Source organism: Camelus bactrianus, chromosome 2 (genome assembly GCF_048773025.1).
Source record: "Camelus bactrianus isolate YW-2024 breed Bactrian camel chromosome 2, ASM4877302v1, whole genome shotgun sequence".
Classification (NCBI taxonomy): domain Eukaryota; kingdom Metazoa; phylum Chordata; class Mammalia; order Artiodactyla; family Camelidae; genus Camelus; species Camelus bactrianus.
Window position 1 is genome coordinate 12,027,030 of NC_133540.1, and position 20,428 is coordinate 12,047,457.

A 20,428-nucleotide genomic window follows, 5' to 3' on the forward strand; every position below is an offset into this window, starting at 1 on the left:
TCATAACACATGCAATTCTGAGTGTCCAGGGGAGAGAGGGTGGACTCACAGTAGTAAGCAAAATGTATTGCTTCTTGAGAGTTTAGCAGTGTCAGAAGTTGTCTTAGCGTAGAATGTTCTAGGAACACAGCAGGGGCACCTAACCCAAAGTGTAGAGTTTCGAGGGAAGGAAGTCTCCCTTGACAAACAGTCAAAATGGGCTTGGAGGCAAGTGGGAAGTAGCAGCAGGTCAGGGGGCGCTTGAGGTCAGTGGGGACCCGGGTACTGAGGTGAGGCTGGGCGAGCAGCGTCGGGGGTGGGGCTAGAACTCTACCAGGGAGCCTCTGAAGGGTTTGAAGTGGGGGTGATGTAATCAAATTTGTGCTTTGGGAAGGCTGTCCTGGCTCCGTGTGTGTGTGTGTGTGTGTGTGTGTGTGTGTGTGTGTGTGTGTGTGTGTGAAGCAGGGAAGAGGGGGAGAGTGCCACCAACTGGGAGGGTCATTAGAAGACCATTGACAGGCTGGGGGGCCACCAGTGGGAGAGGGGCGTCGGGGCTTCTTGGGGACGGCAGGGGCAGTGTGAATGCCGGATTACCTCATGGGGAGAGCTTATTAACGGGGACCCCCTAGCGGCACCTTGTGGCTGGAAGAAAAAGGATGCAACCAGGTGGACTTTTCTCTTCTTCCCTGCATTGTGTGATGATCTTAGCTCAGCCAACATTTGGAAGAGAAGAGCTAAGTTTCAGGGTAGCACAGGACATTGTTGAGCTCGTTCGAGTGAGATCTGATAGGATTTAGTCTTGTGTTGAGATCTGCATGTTCACTTAGCTAGAAACGTCCCGTCTTTTGGATTTCCATAGGGGTATTTATTCTTGATAAAGATTGCTTTCTTGGTGAGAGGAAATTTAATACAGCTGCTGTGTTTCTCAAAAAAAATCTTATCTTTTAAGAAATTTAATATTCAAAAGAATAGCAAAATTTAAAAATGATAAAGTAAGGCTTTGGTGTAGTTTCTTTGGTTTCTGAGTTAATGTAGAGTTAGAGCCTTTGCATTACTTAAATAGCACATTCCTGTCAGTATTTAAAGAGCTGTTAGTGAGCGCCCCAGGACCCACTTCTCAAAGCATCATTAAATCTTGCTCTGAAATAGTGAAGTCATAAAGGTCTTGTTGGCAGAAGCCAAATAGTTGGTTTATAATTTGCAGCATAGCACCCTTTATAAAATAATAATAGGTTCAAAATTAAGAAAGTGGAAAATAATTGATTTTTTTAAAGCTGAAACATAATCTTTCTTGTGTTAATGTTGCAACTGGAAATTTCGAAAAGAAAAATCCTACTGTAATATCATCTACGTGGAATACATATATGTCTATCACGTTTGCAATGTAACTGTGCAGTGGTTTTTGAAGTCAGAACCATTCCAGCTGAGTTACTGGCAGTGATGGTTGCTGGTTTTGAATGGAAGACCCTAAATTTGCTTTCTTAGCTTTATTCTTTTCTTTTCTGTTCTCTCTCTCTCTCTCTTTTTTTTTTTTTTTTTTTGTAGTGAGAGGGCTCAGTAGTGCTTTGCCAGCATGATTTTGGGGCAATTTGGGGGCAGATATCGTGCACAAGCAGTGAGATATTTCCATGCATTTTACTTTCCGGACATCACCATGGAACATGTGGGGGTTTGTGCCTGCAGGCCGGGATGCTGCAGGACTCCCTGGTCCATCACCTTTATGTCTTGGAGCTGCTCCAGTCAGTGAATGACTTTCTGTGGCTTGGAGGTAAGGTGATCTGATGCAGATGATCAGATGTGTAACTAAGTACTGTTACTTGAAATAGAAAACCTATCAAAAATGGCTCTAAAATACAGAATGAGGGAGGAGAATTGGCTGAGCTGCTTGCATGGGGAATATTCTCAGGTTACTCCCTCATTGTGTCTCCTGTCACTCCCCCCCCCAGCCCTGCACGGCAGTCATCGTGAAGCAAGCATGCACTTTCTCAGAAACGCGCTGAATTACTTTGTGCCTCTGTTTGTTGGCTTTTTTTTTTTTTGAAAGCACATCTTGCCCTTTGCTTAAATGCCATCCCTGCCTAGTCACCTCTTACACTCATTCTTCTGTACCTCGTCCATACATAGCTGCTGAATGGATGAACAGAATGTAGTATCTCCATGTTGTGGAACATTATTCAGACGTAAAAGTGAATAAAAAAGAAAAAATAAATATAGGGGAATATGAAAAAGGCCACCTGCTCTGGGAAGTCCACACTGACTGCTCAACCCGCACTTTTCCCTTTGAAACCCAATCACTTATGCTCCTCTCTACTTTTTTTGATAGTACTTACCACCTTCTAATAAACTTTAACACTTTCAAAAAAAAAAAAAGAGACATGCTGATACCACTTCAACCTGGACGAGCCTTGATAACAGCACGTTAAGTGAAAGGAACCAGACACAAACGGCCACTTATTGTTGAATTCAGTGATCTGAAATGCCCAGAATAGGCACATGCAGAGGCAGAGGGCAGGTGATGGTTGCAAGGGGTTGGGTGGAGGGGGGTTGGGGAGTGATTGCTAGTGGCAGGGGTGTTCTTCTAGGATGATGAAGTGTTCTGGAAATAGATGGTGGTGAGGGCTGCACAACCGTGAGTGTGCAGAAGACTGCTGAGCGCTGTCTCTGGGAGTGCCTGTGGTTGGGGGCGGCTTTATTTTGTTCTCATCCGTGAAGAGTCATCTTGTGCTGAGGCCATTCTACTCCTATGAGTGGTGAGGGTCAGAGACTTTGCAGACTCATGTGTTATTTTCCCACATGCTGAGTGTAGGCAAAAAAGGTTTAAGCCTGAGAAAGTGCTCCATCTGCAGAAACGTCTTTTAGTTTTGCATGGTGTAAAATTTTTGAGAGCTTTTTAATCGTTGAGGACAGCCTGTGGGTGGGAAACAGCCCGTGAATCCTGGGTGAGTCCCGGAAGAGCTGCGCTTCCCTCCCTGACACGGGTGGGGATTTCACCCCCGTTCAGGCAGTGAAGGGCTCAGACCCGAGAGCGGAGTTGACAGTCGTGAATATTTACATGTATCCGCTGCTTCATCTTGGATATTAATTTCAAGCTGAGTCAGTATGTGGCGGCAGACTCATCCTACATCAGGAATCTATAGTATCTGCTCTTTGAGGTGAAGACCTGACAGACTTGATTATTTAACAGTCTCCCTTGAATTGATATGTCAGATTCCTTTGTCAATAATAGAACAGCAGAATTATAGACGTCCTTTATTGCCGATGTGACCTGGAGCAGGTTTAGTCTCTGTGCCTCAGTGGCCTTCTCTTCGGTTGGGGAAGATGATAACAGTGCTTCCCTCAGAGGGTCTGGTGAGGGGGGAGTGAGAAGCACAAAGGGAGGACTTACACGTGATGCTCATGAATGACCGAATTTAGTGCTCCCAGCCTGGTGAGGCCTCAAGGGCAGAGATGGCAGAACAGACCATTCGTAGCCGGAGCTCGATCCGTGTTGGCAGCTGTTATGATCAGGATCACCCCTGTGGGTTATCAGGCAGTTTTAAGACTTAGTAATATGAATTCATGAATAATGTTAAAAGATTAGACAACTCAGATCCGGTTTACATAGTTCTCAAGATTTCCTGTGAGAAATGGATATTTTTTTCCCCATCTTAAATCTGAGTTGATTCTCTAAAAAAATTCTGCATTCCTCCACCTTTTTGAGTTAATTCTCCATTTCTTAAAAAAAAAGTTTTTAAATGGAGTTACTGGTGTCTGAACTGAGGGCCGCATGCATGCTGAGCACATACTCTCTCAAGTGAGGTATAATCTCCCCCCTGATTTTTTTTAAACTTTACTTTCTTTGTATGCAGAGGTTAGTGACCTCTAATTCTTTTTCTGGAGACTTGTCCATGAACCTGTAAATCTATAATTAGTGGACAAAATTTGATTTATTAAAAAAATCAATGGAACATTCTGCAATCCATTCAAAAGGAAATGCTCATTGACATAAAATGTTTCTCCTTTATGGTGATTTCTAATTTTTGGTCTGCCTTAACTTATTAAAAGTAATCCTCATCATCATAATGACCAAGCTTGCTCTGAGTGGACACTTACCTAAGGCTAAAATGCTTTCCTCATGTTTTAATTCATAGCAGGTGTTTAAGGGTAGGTATCAGTGTCTCCTTTTCTGCATCTGAGGGGTTGAGAGACGGGGCAGCTTGTCCCAAATCTCACGCAGCTGGCGTTGGCAGGCTCAGGGCTGGAACCCAGGCTGCACAGGATGCATTCTCAATGGCTCCTCTGATCAGCCCCAAGTTGAGTGGTTTCCCGAACTCCTGTGAGTCCATAAATGACCGATTTTAGCGATCTCAGCTTCATGAAGCCTTCAAAGGAGAGACACCAGTGAGAATGTTAGACAGAGTGGCATAAATTAAAATTGTACATTTTCACAAATGTTGCTTTCTCAGGCAATGAGTTAAAAACTTTATATTTTTTTTATTTTAGTGCTCTGTAAACACTAAAATCAAAACATTAAAAATGATTATACTGCAAAATTGGAGTGGACTTTGAAAGTCCAACCATTTCTAATGATGTTGCTTGTTTTTCTCTAGTGGTGCTTATTGACAGAAAAATTTACAAAGACTGAATTGTTTCTATGTAGTCTTAGTATGGAGGAAAGTTTTGTCAGTGAATACTGTAAGTAAAATCTTTAATCTTTTCTTTCCTGATGATGAATATGTAAGTTGTTTTCATGGCTTAAGTACATTTCCTCATTTGTGAAATTTGAGTGATGCCCTTTACCTTGTTTGACTGTGAGATGTGGACGCCTTGTTTATGAAGCACCCAAGAGCTGCTTAGTAAAAATATGCTGTCACAAGGACAGATAGTTTAGAAGGATCAACTCTGAATACTAAAGAGGGTGGCTTGTTTCTGATGCATATTCAATATGCATATTTATGAATATATGAATATGGCTTAAAGTAACAAGGATTCAGGGTTTTGTGTGTGTGTGTGCAGTATGAAGTTTTAATGAAATCTTTATCATTCTAGTGAGACAGGGACTAGTTAAATCACCTTAAGCAGACGGCCTTGAATATTATTTACACAGAATGTGTGTTGTTACAACTCAGAATTCATGTTGCCGTGTAACCATCCACTCAGACATTTAAATTCGTAGGAATCTGACCAGAATCATTAAGTTAAAAAAATCTACATTGATCATTTTCAGGGAATAAGCTTCTCTCTTTTGTGATTAAAGAAAATTTTGATTTATTTTTCTGCACTCTTAATAGGTTTTAAAATATCAAAACATTGATTTGACTTGTCACTTTTATTAATAGAATAAATCTCATGCTGTTTTAATGTGCAAATAAATGTTTTTGAATTTCAATACACTTGTATGCTTTCCTGGCTCTTTGAGAAGTATTTTGCAAGATACCTAGATTAATTACTGTTGGAAAAATACAGACGTGACTTTTATGAATATAGGCCTAGTACAGATCTGTTGGTTTTTGCTACAGTGCAAGACATGAGGCCTAGGAGAGATTTGCTGCTGATTGCCAGGAGGACAGATCCCAGATCTCAGTCTCCCCTCCTGTAAAATGAAGTGGCTGGACTGGATTCTTTCCTCTACTAAGAAGTTTCCATGAGCCTGTGTCTTTTGTTTATATTCAGGAGTATTAGCAATGTCAGATTAAATACTGAATACACCTCCCTTCCCCGAAGCAAAGTGCAGTATGTGCTACATAAGATATAATTATCTGATTCTTCTTTCTGATCCAACAGGCAATTTTTGTGTTGCATCTTTCCCAGCAACCTGGAAGGTGTATTTAGCCATAGGTGGTGCTGTTGCACATTCTAACAGTCTTAATATTCCTTTTGCAAAAGAAGGTTTAACAAATGTTATTTTGTTTTGATTCCGTTGCTTAGGGCTTCAGAATAGCACAATGTCCATTATGTCTGTCTACCTGGAAAAATTATTCTGCTTATGTCTTAGACTTATTCTGTCATCTCGCTGTGAACTTTTCAGACTTGCTGTGCAAACAATGGCAAAATCGGTCTTTTCTTCCAGTGTTAGCAACCAGTGAGCCGGAATTTTATAAAGCAGCTAAGAGCGGCCTCTGGAGCACCTTAAAGCTGGAAAGTGTACTGAGTTCCCTGAGTATTGACCCAGCAGCTGTGTATCATTTGTTGGGACGTGATTTTGTACATATAAGAAGGGGTGTAGTTTTTTGTCTTCGGTTTGCGTGCACGTGCTGCCACTGAGCAACGTGAGCCTGAGTTAGTTTGCTCTGAGTTTTTCCCTCGTCTGTGAGATGGGGACGCTCGTATCTGCTTTGCAGAATTGTGAGAATTAGAAATTATGTAAAGTGTTTAGCACAGTGGGAATGTCAAAGGGCTCATAAAGTTTAGCTCCTGTTTTGTATGAAGCCATCATTTTACAGTCTTTGGCAGTTACTAAGAAACAGGAAAATAAGAAAAGCTGGTTTTATGCTGAAAGATATTTGAGGAGGTTCCATAGTTCCTATACCCATAATTTAGCATCAGCAGGGTCAGGACAGTTACACAGTCGCCCTGAACCAATGTTAAGCCACAGAATTTTTTGTTACTTCATATATATTGGGGCTTAATGGGACCCAATACATATACACATGTTTTCTCCAGCAGCCAACTGAGAGATGACACAGAAGAACAGGCAGGCGATAAATGGCTCCTGTATTACTGATGAAGCAACGTTCTCCATGAACTTCAGGGCTGTGGGAAAATGCGTGTCATGATACTGTGCCCCAGAACTAGAGACTCATGCAGTCCCAGTTAGCTCTGGGCCACAGTGAGCCTTCCCTTAAGAGGATCTGCCCCATCATGCACAGGGCTGCCTGCCATGGAGCTGAGCATCCCGGGTGCTTCCCAATGGTGGCCAACACTGGAGGGAAAGGAAAGGTTTCATATGCCCTGCTTGTAGATCCGGACTCACACCTCAATCTGTTAGTGTGAGGAGGGCTAACCGTTGTCCAGGGGTCAGGGGTGTGAAGGGAAAAACACTCTCCATGGACCAGATTGTGGAGGAGGCATCCCTTCCCTCAGTTTAAACAGGTGGTGGGATGCAACAGAAGGGTGCTCCCCAAGAGTTTATAAGAGGGGAAATAAGGATTTCCTTTGGGACTCAGACTAGCCATGAAACACAGAAGATGATTAGAAGGGAGATTTGTAAATCACTTTCTTATTAAATTCACATTTGTTGAGCACCAAAAATGTGCTACATTCTTTTCTGAGCGTTTTACAGAAATGAATCCTTCAATCTTCACAACAAGTGAGTAAGGAAGGTTTGATAGTTATCCCAGGTTTACAATGTGGAAATTGAGGCACGGATAGAGTAAGTAAGTTGGCCAAAGTCACAGAGCTAGTAAGTGACAGAGCTGGTATTTAAACCCTTGCTGTCTGGTTTCCAGGCTCCCAGGGATGGGCTTTGGGTGTTTAGAGGTATCTGCATCCCTGGATATCTGTACCTCTGTGCATCACTTAGCCCAGAAAGGACAGGGAAAGGAGAGTTACACAGGTGCTCACAGTCGTGTCTCAGCCACAGTCCACGGACAGTGCACTGTGATTGGCGTTAAATGTCTTCTGGGCAGCAGATCTTTTCGTATAACAGAAATTTAGTCCATTCAGTTAATCTAGAAACCCTTCCTGCTCTGCTTCTGTCCACTCTTGTCATGTGACTGCCTGCCTGTGATTGGGCTGTTGAGGAGAATCTGTACTCATGGTTGAACTCTGATATTTCAGTCTGGTTTGTAGTTTCACATCTCCTGTTACATTAATAAATTAAATTTCTGGTTTTCTTGCATCAGTCTCTCATGAGTTTGGTTAATGTGAAACCAGTCCATGGGAGCCCAGGGGTGCTGACGGTATAATTTCTGAGCACGTTGTGGCACTTCTACCTGTGCGGACCTGCGTGGAAGATTTCTGCACAGCAATGACCCAGGCACTCATCTATAAACGCTGGGCGTGCTTGCTGTTAGATAGTACATTATTCCCAAAACAGGGACCTGGCTGATCTGGTGGTCTGCTTTGTAATGAAGATATCTAAAGAATTTATCTTGTTCCCCTCTCCCCATGTCTCCCCTAAAGGTAAACTAAGCCTTTTTACTTATTGCGGATTCTACAATCTCTGCCTCATCCCATCTTTCACGAAGTTCCTCCTTACTAACACACAACTGTTAAAGACTATTTCCTTTGATTATACACAATAAATATGGGAGCATTTGAGAGGTTCTTGGAGTTGGCTCCCTAATCCCTCTCGCTTTCTTTCCTTTTTCCACAGTCTTGAGTAATTCATTCCATGTTGGTAAGACTTCTGCCAGCCAGAACCCACAGTTCCAGGTGAGAAGGATGCAGACTTTATCTCTCCTACCCGAGGGAGAGAGAGAAGAGAATTGAGGTCTGCTCCCCCGTGGTCCCTTTCTGCCCCAGGGCCACTCATGTTCACCTGCAGACTTCTGGCCTCTGCTCACAAGGCCTCTGTCCCAGGACTGACTGCAGCCTTTTCTTCCCTTGTCTATATTTCCTGTGCCTTTCAGAAGTTGGTCTCTTCTCTGCAATTCAACCCTGGCAGATGTGATGGTGGTCAGCGAGCTGGTGGGCAGTCATTTGGTGACTCCCAGGAGCCATGATGATTCTCCTGAGTCTCTCATTCGGGGTTACAAAACTGTCGAGCACCGGAGGAAGCCCATTCACGTGAGGTCAACACAATATCACATCACTTTCATTTTGTTTTTGAATTTTCAGTGGAGATAGTATTAGTAGGAAACTGTTCCAGATTTTCGGCCGCCTGCTTTCCTCACCATTATTTCCTTGTTGGCTCTGGCGCTTGTTTAAAGAACCAGGTTTCTTCTCTGGTCATTTGTAGCAGCTGGGCTTGCCGAATCCTTGATATGCATTTGAAGCAGAATGCTTCTTCGTGATGTCAAACTGATTTTCCTTGTCATGTCTTAATAATTTGTGTACACTCATCAATTGTTTCAAGTGAAATGCTCTTTTCCAATTTCGGTTAACTCACATTTGCTGAACTCCTGCTTTCATGCTGAGGGCAGTTTCTTCTTCCTGTAATAAAATTTAGCAATTTGCATTTACTATGGGAAGGTAACTGGCTGGAGGTGCTTTTTTTCTTACCAGTTTTAATAACAATTCACCCATTAAAATGTACCGTGGTTTTTACTCTATGCCCAGAATTGTTCATCCCTGTCAATCTTAGAAAATTTTCATCCCCCCAACAGGAAGCCCCTTACGCATATGCAGACATTCCCATCTTCCCCATCCTCCCACAGCCTCAGAAAGCCACTTTTCTCTCTCTGTGGATTTGCCTGTGCTGGAAATTTCATGTAAATCGAGTTACTTCATGTAAGTGGAAGCATCTATTGTGACTGACTTCTTTCACACTGAGTAACGTTTTCAATATTTGTCCAAGTTGTGGCCTGGGTCAGTACTCTATGCCTTGCTATTGCTGAATAATATTCCACTGTATGGCTGGGCCCCTCTGTTTACCCATTCATCACATGATAGACATTTGTGTTGTTTCTGCTTTTTGGCTGTGATGAGTAATGGCGCCGTGAATATTCCTGTAGGAGTTTTTATATGAACATTTGTTTTCAGTTCTCTTACGTGTGTGCTCAGGAAGCAAAATTGCCTGGTCATTCAGAAACCAAATGTTCAACTCTCTAAGGACCTGCCAGGCGTTTTTCCAAAGTGGCCAGTCTGTGTTACATCCTCACCAGCAACGGCTGCGACCTCTGCATCTTCTGTGTCCTCATTAGTGCTTGTTACTATTTTTTTGATTATAACCTATTGTAGTGAGTGTGAAGCGGTTTCTCCTAGTGGTTTTGACTTGATTTCCCTTACAGCTAATGATATTGAACATCGTTTCTTTGTGCTTGTTGGCCATTTGTATATTTTCCTTGAAAAATACTTTTCAGATAATCTATTCATTTTTTAATTGAGTTGCCTTTTTATTGTTGAGTTGTAGGAGGTCCTTTTTTTTTTTTATATTGATACAAATTCCTTATCAGATAAATGATTTGAAAAAATTTTCTCCTGTGTGTTGTTTTTTCACTTTCTGTATGGTGTCATTTGAAGCAAAGTTTTTAATTTTGATGAACTCCAATTTATCTCTGTTTTCTTTTTTCCTTGTGCTTTTGTGGTAATATTTAATATCTGAGGTATTTTATTTAACCTTTTATATATAAAATAACTTAATTTTTAGGACCGTTCTAGGAGACGGGTGCTGTTGTTGTCCCCAGTCTATGGATAGGAGACTGAGATTCAGAAAATTTCACTGACTTATCAGTGTCAAAGCTACACAGTGCTGTTGGAATTCAGACCCTCATGTTTGTCCCAAGTATCTGTGATCCTCACCACCATGCTCCACTCCTTCCTGGAACCGTTAATGAAAAAGTCTTTACTTTTTTGATTTCTTGTTAGTTTTTTTTTTTCTCATTGGGGCTTCATCTCCTCATTTCCTTAAAGAGATCAGTGTAGGTTTATTTTAGGTCTCTTGTAGGCAGAAGCATTGCTAACAGTTAACTTCGTTATTACTCACTCCCCAGTGATGGCTTTTGCTAATTGACCTAATCAAGTCATGCTTAAGTCTTTCCTTCTCATGACACTAACAACAGAGTCATGACTTACTGAATGCTCAAAGCAGAAAGTACTTGATTGATTTTATTTTGCTAACCAATCAAACCAATCAAATAAATACCCGGTGTTGAAACATACGGTAAGCCCTCCAGAATAGGGTCACTGTCTTCCTTGTGTTTCATTTGTTTGGTCACAGTGTCTGGATAGTGCCTTGCTGTCCAGCAGTTTTGTTAGGATACGGTGCTTGTGAATCATTCTAAGGACAGAATTTTGACAACAGACTGTGTTGTTCATTTCACGGGGGAAAAGTTAATATAGAAATACTGCTCAGATCTATTTTAAAATTAAGTTTGGAAATTTGAGAAGAGTTCAAGAAACCATACAAAGATCTTTTTCACTAATTTTAGATCTATCTTAGACAAATTATGGTTACATAGCAGAGTAACTTATCAAGTAGATTTGACAAGAGGAGTGTATAATTGATTATTTGTTTTAGTTGAAATATTCTACCTGGGATAAAATATTCAGTGCCCATAAATGAACAAATATGTTTGTATTTCTATGCAACATGGGAGTAGACTTCATATGTTTCTATATAATATATATGACTGTGTGTTTTATTCTGTCTGTCAGTGTTTTTATAGTTTTTCAGCAATGTTGTAACTTTGGAATTCTTCTAAGAAAATCACCTCAGATTCTAGTGCAGTTTGTACTGTGTATGCTGTCTTATGCATGGGATTCCACTGTCCCCTTAGTGAGGAATTTCCTCTTCTCTTGTGTTAGTATCAGAGTTAAAGGAACTGTGATTTCTAGGCCTTTGCTTTCCATGTGTTTGCACTTGGGTGTCAATCACAATTTTCCCTTTCTTGAGTTTTCATTGTTCAATTAGAATTTTTGAAAATAACGTAATTTGTTGCATCGGTCTCCCTAGAAACTTGATGTGTTTGTGCTTTTCAGTTTTCAATTAATGAAAAATGTAAATACACTCTTGTTTTTAAGTAGTCCTTTTTCACTAGATATTTGTTTACCTCTTTATAGTTAAAATATTTTTTTCCCAATGAGTGAATCGGTGTGTATATTTTAAAAGAAACTTTACTTTTTATTCTTTTTATTGTAACAGATATATTCATTGTAGAGAATTTAGAAAATAAGGATAAACACAGTAATAACTTCACAATGGCCTCTAATCTCACCTGGAGATACAGTTGTAAGGATTGAAATTGAGAATTACAAGTCCTCTTAAATTGTTCTTCTTTTTCAAGTACGATTTGGTTACTGAGACCCTTGAATTCCCATATGAATTGTAGCAGCAGCTAGTCAGTTTCTGCAGAGAAGCCCGCTGGGATTGTGATCGAGACCACGTTGAATATACGGATCGCTTTGAGGAGCACTGCCATTGCAAGAGCTCTGACTTCTGATCCAGGAATATGCGTGGTGTGTCTGTCCAGTTATTTAGGTCTTCTTTAATTTTTTTTTCAACAATGCTTTGAGTTTACAGAGTTTTATTTTACTTTTTGTTTTTTGCCTTTATACTGAGGACAAGTGTGCAAGGTACCAGAATCAGAAGTGTATTTGAGCCCCGCCACTTGCTGCCACAATGGTCACTGTGCACTTGCTTCACCCGCTCTACAATCTTGCACAGAATAGGACCTCAGTAACTCTCTCTCTCTCTTGAATGATTGTATGATTGTTGGATGATGCTTGAGAGTCCTTGTGATGATTTTATTTCCCCAGCGTTTCCCCACTTCTTTACTATGCCCTTTCTCTTCCTTTCCTCCAGCCTGGGTTTCAGTCTACCTGTGGCATTGATTTTTCTTGTCTGTAGACACTACCTTTCCCTGGTTCACGATCATTTTACATGTGGGCTGTGGAAAATTGCTAGATGTCCAGAAAGAGCCAATCGATTGCATGCTAGTATTTTTAGAGAGTGTTGCTGTTTTATCGATTGAAATTAAATCAGGCTGACCCCCTGAGCCCTCCCGTGAGCTGTTTTCGCCTTCCTACAGGTGATACTGCTCTGGTTGCTGAATGTGCCCTTTCCCCAGACTTGGTTTTGGAGTTAAGTCACCATCAGTGGAGCCCTCTCTTTAAAAGATGAAGAGAAAATTTGCTCCTTCTCCCTGGTTGGGGACTTGGATGAGATGAGGTACCAGATAAAGAATGGAGCCCCACCTCATTCTAACACCCGCTCGTTCCATTCCTTTCCCCAGGGAAAAAGAGTACAATTCAACACTATAAACATTGATTGTGAGCTAATGAGATAGACAGGACAACCGATCATTTATTAAATATCCTTTCATGCCAGAAACAAATGTATTATACACACAAAAAGCACACAAAGCACGGTAGTAACGTGATTACACACGTGGGTCCGAGTTCGAGTCCTGCTCTGGAGTGACCAGTCCTGAGAGATGGAGAAATGTTAGGTCAGCTTAGCTTCTCCCGGACTTGTTTGCTGTCCTGCAAAGACGGGCTTGCTAGGCGTCCCTCCCCCTTAGAGGTGTTGTGGGGTGTAAATGGCGCGTGGGCAGCCCGAGCACAGCTGCTCATTCCTCGTAAGGGCAGGATAGCATAGCTTTTGTGATTACGGCTTTAAGACCGTCCCGTGTAGACTCTTAGTGCTCCGAAGGGATGCCTTGTGGTTTGGAGATGGGATTCTCACTTCTGTAAATACCCAAGGATTGTGTTATTGGGCCGTGCTGATTTGAATCTATTCTTTAGAAAGTACATATTGTAGATATATTTTTCAAGCATGCATGCTTTTTTCTTTTATTATTTATAGTTCTACCCTCTCTCTTGGTGTGACTTTTCATGGAATCCAGGAAACAGTCCTAAGCCACCTGCCTCTTCACACTTCTCCGTGGTGGTTTTCTTCCCTGACTAGAAGAGGGTTCTGCATAGGAAATTTTCTTTGTTCCCCTTTTCTTGGAGTCACTCTGTCTGTCTGCCCATTTCTCACCTGTCCATCTGTCCATTTATCTACCCACTGAATCTTCTGACATGTTCCAAAAAGCATTTCAGGCAGCTTACAGAAGAACAGATACCAAATAAACAGGTGAGAAAATGGGGCCAAGTTCAGACAGTGAGGCTAGGAGGCAAGCCTGTGTGAGGGTTGCAGGCATGAGAGACACGCGTCTGCCTTGTGACTTATAAGATCGACAGCAACAGTGTGCCTGAGGCTCCCAGCAGACACAGGGAAACAGGGTTTGTGGGAGATGCTCACTGGCTGCGAAATAAATAAGTGGCTTAGGAGATGCCCAGCCTTTCCAGCTACTAAGGCTTAGGAGAATATTTTGAGTTTCTTCCAAAATCAGAGTATTGCATCTTTTCTTTTTTCAGAGATCTATGTATAGTTTGTTACATTCTATACCTGGAAATTTCTCCAAAACTGCTTCCCACATGATTCCCATGGCTCGGGAATGGGGTGGTTATGCTCATTGACGGGGGTTGGCCAGAAACAGAAAATGACAGCCTCAAAGGAACCTGGGATTTGTCAGTTATGTTTTGTCAGTACTGTAGAGTTCAAACTCTTTCACAGTATCTCTCCATCTGAGGCGGCAGCGTGCTCTCTTACCAGCATCAGGAGCTCAGGACCACAGGATGGTGCGGGCTGAATGCACTGCCGTCAAGACAGCTGTGCTAGTCACTGCAGGTGTGGTTGTTTTACATACGGCATTTCATGTTCTTTACTAGAATGTTTCAACAGGGAGTTAATTAACTGAGTCAATTCACATTTAATAAATATGATGCTTTGTTGAAAAGACAGTTATAGGCAGAATATAAGCTGTGAAGACTTTAAAAACGGTTTCATTACTGAAATTTCTGTAGGGAAGATACTCAGTTTATCTTATTTATTCCTCTCTTTTAAAGTAACAAAGAAACAAGACAGAAAAGGCAGAGGATGGTTTCTGTTCTTCCTCTCCACTTGCAGGTGCCCTCACCTCCAGTAGCATCCATCCAGACACCAGCACTGACACTGGCCGTGCTCAGAACTGCCTCAGACCTGAAGACACAACAGACAAATAGAAGGGGGCGACGCCCTGTTACAGCAGGTGCTCTCACTTTGTGGGTCCTTATGTAACTGCACGATGTTAATCAGGATCGCCCATTCTACATTGTGTAGCGCTGCTGCGGTGTCTCCTAGTTACTTGTTTCTGTAAGTATTCATGTATTATTCCCCAATGCGTGGTACTACACGCCGAAAAATGATTTTTTCAGATGAAAAATAATTTGCATTTAATATAATAAGTCTGAAAAAAGGGGCAAAAGAGTCTATCCTGGTCCCGCTACTCAGAGATAATAATTAACAATTTAACATTTATTTTCTGTTCTTTTCGTCAGTGTGTATCAGCTCTGTCATAAAAACCAGTGAGCACTCTGTCCCTGTTTACTGTGCGGAAATCTCCATTTTCCATTCGGCTTATTACATGTTTTTCTACAATATTCTATCTCCCCTGGCATGATTTTTAATGACCAGTGTAGCATTCTGTCTTAAGGAATGCATCGTCCATTTTACTTCGGACTTAAATAAACATTTAAATTCCAAGTATACTTAACTGAAATACTGAAAAGAGAACTGTGGTGGTACAGGAAGGCCCCTAACTCACTTCCCATTATTTCCTGAGAGTAAAAGCTGTGGAAAATTTGGTATATATATTTCATGACCTTTATGCCTATGAGATACATATATATACACATATGAGAAATCAATGTATAGGTGTGTGTATATATGCTTTATTTAAAAATGAGACCATACTATATGTTTTTCTGCAGCTCACTTTATTCACTCAGGGGTATATCATAGACGTCCTCCCACTCCAGACTCACCCGGTCCTTTCAGATAGATTGGAGGGGTCTCCTGATGTGCGGGTTTCGTCTCTTGTCCACGGACACATTTGGTGGGAGAGTGCTGTGGACAAGGCCCTGGACCACGGCGAAACGCCGGCTCCCTCAGCGCCCGCAGCTCGCCTTGATTTACCGTAACATTGTCTTAATGGTGGACAGTTAAGTTTTCTCCACTTTCCACTGTCAGAAAGAATGTTTGACTTGCATCCTTCTTGTACAGACATTCCTGTGATCTTGTATGTATATTCCTTTAGTTAAGGCTTCTGGAAATTTAGTCCCTGGATGTGACACTTACATTCATCACAGACTCCTTTCAAGTGACTCTAGAAATTCCTTCTCCATTGGGGAATGAAAAAATGCACAATTACTTATGTAACCAATTCTCTATCGCTGGATATTATTTCACTTCAGTTTTTCTTCCCACCTTTGTAAACAGTGCTGTGTAAATGCCCTGATGGATACATCTGTTTGGACTGATTGTTTTTTTTCTAAAGGAAACGATTCCTAGAAGTGGAGTTGAGTCAGTGTGTATGTACGTTTTTCAGAGTTTACATATCCATTGATATGTCATCCTCTGAAAAAGTCGCTCATGATTTGTTCTCCAACAGATGGACACTAACTAGAATATCTTAAAAATATTCGCCAATATGATAAGCAAAAGTGCTTTTTCATCGTTTTAGTTTGCATTTGATGACCAGTGAAATTTTGAGCTTTTTTCACTCATTAGCCTTTTGAATTTTTTAAAATGAATGATTCATTTTGTCCTTTGCAAACATTTAAGTGAGGGAGCTTCTTGTTGCTTTGTGACAGCTCTTTGTATGTTATGAAAATTTACTTCGTGACTTCATCAACATGTATCACAGAGTTTTTTCTTGTCATTTCTTTCCTTTCATTTTGTTCAGAAAGTTTTTTTATTCTTGTTGTGGCTCAAACTACTCTTAAAATAGTAAATGTCTTCCTTGTGGGTTTTATCTTTGACATTCTTAGAAATACTTCCTTATAATGGAATAAATCTCTTCTTTAAGTTTTTTTAATCTCTAAGGTGGTGATTATAATAGTACTTGTTATAGTGAGGAGAAGTTGAGTTAATAAGAGCAAAGGGTTGTATTTGCTGTTATTAGTACTTTTTAATATTTACATCACTATGTGCAATTTATCTTGTGGTCATTATGACAGGAATAGAATTTATTCTTTCTAGGTGATTCTGATTGTCCCAGGACAATTATTGAATTCATACTTTTCTCTTTGATTTGAAATCCCATCTGTACAAAATAATTACATACACTAGAGTCTCTTTTTGAACTCATGGTTCCTTTCTGTCAATCTCCCTTCCTTATTCCAGCACCATATCTTAAATATTGTAAAAATTTATTTAATCACTGGCAATCTGATTTTTTTTTTATTCTTTTCATCCATCCCAAATTTTCTTGTCTACTATTATGACTTTATTATTCCTGAAGGGTTCCAAAATATTTTGTTCAAGTTAAAAAAATCAGATTGGAATTTTCATGGGAGTTTTTAGTAAGTTTTGAATTATTCTTAGGAGAACTTACATCTTTACAAAACTGCTTTCCTCCATGCAATATGTTTATGTCTCTACATTCATACCTCTTACTTTAACACTCAGTATAGTCCTGAAGTTTCTCCATTTAGAACATGGGCGTTATTTTTGAATTTATTCCAGTTTATTGTTTATGTTTTTGTTAATTTTGTGAGAATTTTTTGTTATTATATATTTAAATGCTTAAAACTGACATTTAGAAAGGAAGATTCTGTTTGTCAATACTCAATTTGTAACTTGTCATTTAAAATTGTAAGTATTAAGCACTTGTTCCAGAATCCTTTCTTTTCTGTTTTTAAAAATTTGTTTCCAAGATTTTCAAAATGGTCATAGCTAAGTAGTAGTATAGGTGGGGAGACAGATGGAGAGAGGTAGTGTGGCTCATGTACAGACTGTGAGCAGTTTCATGGCTGCCTTTAGGCTGGAGAAGCTGCAGAAGAGCCCAGGTTAGACCGGGGGTGGCTTTGTATGCACTTGAAAGCCAGCTCTCCTGCCTGTATGGTGAAGCCTAGTGGGCGTGGCAGGTAGATGATCAAGGTCCGATGGAGGTCATTGGCTGCACAGAGCGCTGTGTCTGTGAGAACTGGCTAACATTACCATGGGAAATGCTTGGCGCCAGGAACACTGCAGGGGAGCTGGGGAGCCTGTGTGTTAAGGATTTTCCAGTCCTGGGAATGGGAAGAGCAGACTCTGCATTCAGATCTGAGTTTGAATTCATCCTCTTTAGTTTACTGGTCCCCTGAATTTTGTCAAGTTATACATCCTCTTTGAACTCCTGTTTTCTTGTCTCTCAAAACAGGAGAATTACGGCCTGCTGCTAGAGTGTTTGATCAGTGTAAATGATTTGTGTCTATAAGATGCCACGTACAGCCACAATCTCAGTGAGAAATGGGTTGTCGCCTCTTCTTCTGCAACTCAGTGCTCGATAAGACATCGGGGGAAAGCCAGTCCCTAATTTGTTGTGATGCAATGAGGAACAAAATTAAAGTCTTGCCTTTCCCTAGCAGTATTCTTACTTCTTTGTTTCATTTACCTCTTTCCTCCTTTACTCTCCCCTTTCACCTCCTCCACCAAAAGAGACTGAGACTGAGAACACTAGATTCAAATTACTTTAAATGTTGGCTCATCCCCATGAAATTACAGTGACATTAAAAAAAATCTGTACACAACCCAGACGATTATATTTGATTTATACACACACACACACACACACACACACACACACACACACAATCAGGATGCCTCCCGTTTGCTGAAGGAGAAGGACCACTTTTTCTGAGTTTTCATTCACTGAGCTTGAGAGGAAAGTCTCTTAAGCAGAAATTCACCTGGCTTCGTGCATGGTTTTTTAAATTGGATTTCTGCTTTGTGTCCATAGAAATATTCTCCTATTAGAAGAGGGGAAGTGGAGACATAGATATTCTGCTGAGATATTGGTGTCATCGTATTTGAGTTGGAAAGGACTTATGACAGCATAGAGTTGTAAGTTTTTATGGGTGAGAATCCATGATAGTGTAACTTGGACAAGAACCCGGGTCTTCTGTCTTCGTGTCCACGTGGATGAAGAGGAAACTGGGTGGGGGATGGCAGGGATCCTTCTTGCATGAGTTCCAGGGTCTTGTTAGTTTTCATTGTTCATCTGCCTTTAGTTTATGTCCATGTGGTCTCTCATGGGAAGGTCACTATGTCCTGATAGATTGAGTTTCTAATCAGCAAAAAGGTCTGGACCCACTAATGGTTCCCAGAGATTTTCTGCTGACCTGCTGACACTTTATATACATGAGACCTAAGAAATTCCTGGATATAAAATCCTTAATGTTATCGTTTGCCCTCGAGTTCCATAGGAATGGAGTGCTGTCCCAGGCTGTCTAAGGCTAGATCTGAACAAAGATAGGGTGATAGGCTGTGCAGATGGACTCTCCCCAGTCTAATGGGATTTCCACCATAGGTTTTAGAATCAGGCAGATTAGTTCAAATCTTGCCTTTACCATTTATTAGCTTTGTGACCTTGAGGAAGAAACTTTACTTTTTGAGGGACCAATTTTCTTTATCTGTAAATAAGTTCAGTATTTATTTTCGGGTTTTTGTTTTAGAATTGAATGAATCAATTCCCTCATTTATTCCTAAAATACAGATCACATGGTTCTATGCTGGTGCCTTAGTAGTTGATTACTAAGGGACTCAGCAGTGAGAATGTGGGTGAGGACCCCTGGATAATAGAGCTTATATTCCAGGATATGCTTGTAAAAGACTGGATTGCAGTGGATTTTTAGTAAATGTCCACTCCATTCCTAATCCCCATTGATTGTGTATATATCTTTATACTAATATATGAACAATTTTTTATTGCAATTTAAGTCTCTGTAGTATTTAAAGTATGTAGCTATAACAAAAATACGTGAAATAAAATGATCTGACTTTTATTTTCTTTTCAATAAGCAAAACAAAATAAAATAGAAAAGAAAAGAAAAAGTTTTGAAGGAGTAGAAATAATTTTATTTCCGTGGAATCAACTCCCTATGTTAGGTTTTTCGGTTGTGTTCTTAAACAGCATATAAAATTGACAGGTTTTGTGTTCAGTGTTGATAGCTGGGTGAGTATAGTTTCTTTTTGTGGTTGTCTTTGATGAATTATTTGCACTAGATCACAAGTAATATGCATGTTACATATTGGAAACGAGGAAACAGTGGAGACATACTACCTCCAATGCAGTCATTTTGTTACCGAGTCCAAACTCATTCTGCTCACCAAATGACAGGCCAATAAACCGGGAGATGAGGTGTTGGAGCAAGGAATAGTGACTTTATTTGCAAAGCTGGCAGATCCAGAAGATGGCAGACTGATGTCCTGGAGAATCATCTTCCACAAGTCAGAATTGAGTCTTCTTTTATACTAAAAAGGGGCGGGGTTTTGATTGGTTGTTGGAAACTTCTTGCTGTATGAATTGCTTGTCCTTTGAATCCGCTGTTCTTGCAGCTGTCCATGCGGATCAAATCATGTTGCCCCTGTGAAAACTCCAAAAAAAAAACAAAGGTTATTCTCTATTTTGCAACTTGCCATCTCTACATAAGTGCAGATGAATTAGCATCCTTCAAGATCACGGCCAGGAGAATAGGCTGTCCTGGATATTTCAGTCAAAATGCAACTTTCTTTTACAAATGGTGCAGAGCTAGCAAGTCTGAGCCTAGAAAACAGGGCACAGGGTTAAAGCCAAAGGAAAAGACCTAACATGGGGTCAAAATTGTTCTTTTCTATTACAATTCCCTTTTCTGCTTCATAGATAATTTTAGTAAGAAACATGAGCAATTTTGTATTTTTGCTTCTTAATAACCGATAAGTGGGCCAACTATATTTTTGTGAGCAGAGATGCTGTGCGGGCATAGGGGTCACAGCACACTCTTGTTGGGGGTGGCCGACCCTGAAACATGTCTGATGCCA

At 40.6% G+C, this 20,428-nt stretch overlaps 1 long non-coding RNA gene across 6 annotated transcripts in view; it reads left to right on the plus strand.

The window, feature by feature from the left end:
- Positions 1-20,428, plus strand: part of LOC141579531 (uncharacterized) — a 112,799-nt gene that overhangs the window by 12,013 nt on the left and 80,358 nt on the right. Inside the window, exon 2 of one of the 6 annotated variants that reach the window (XR_012511087.1) lies at positions 14,516-14,740. The exons of the other annotated variants lie outside the window; for them this stretch is intronic. This is a non-coding gene — a long non-coding RNA (uncharacterized LOC141579531). The remainder of the gene's footprint in view (positions 1-14,515; positions 14,741-20,428) is intronic. 6 annotated transcript variants of the gene reach the window in all.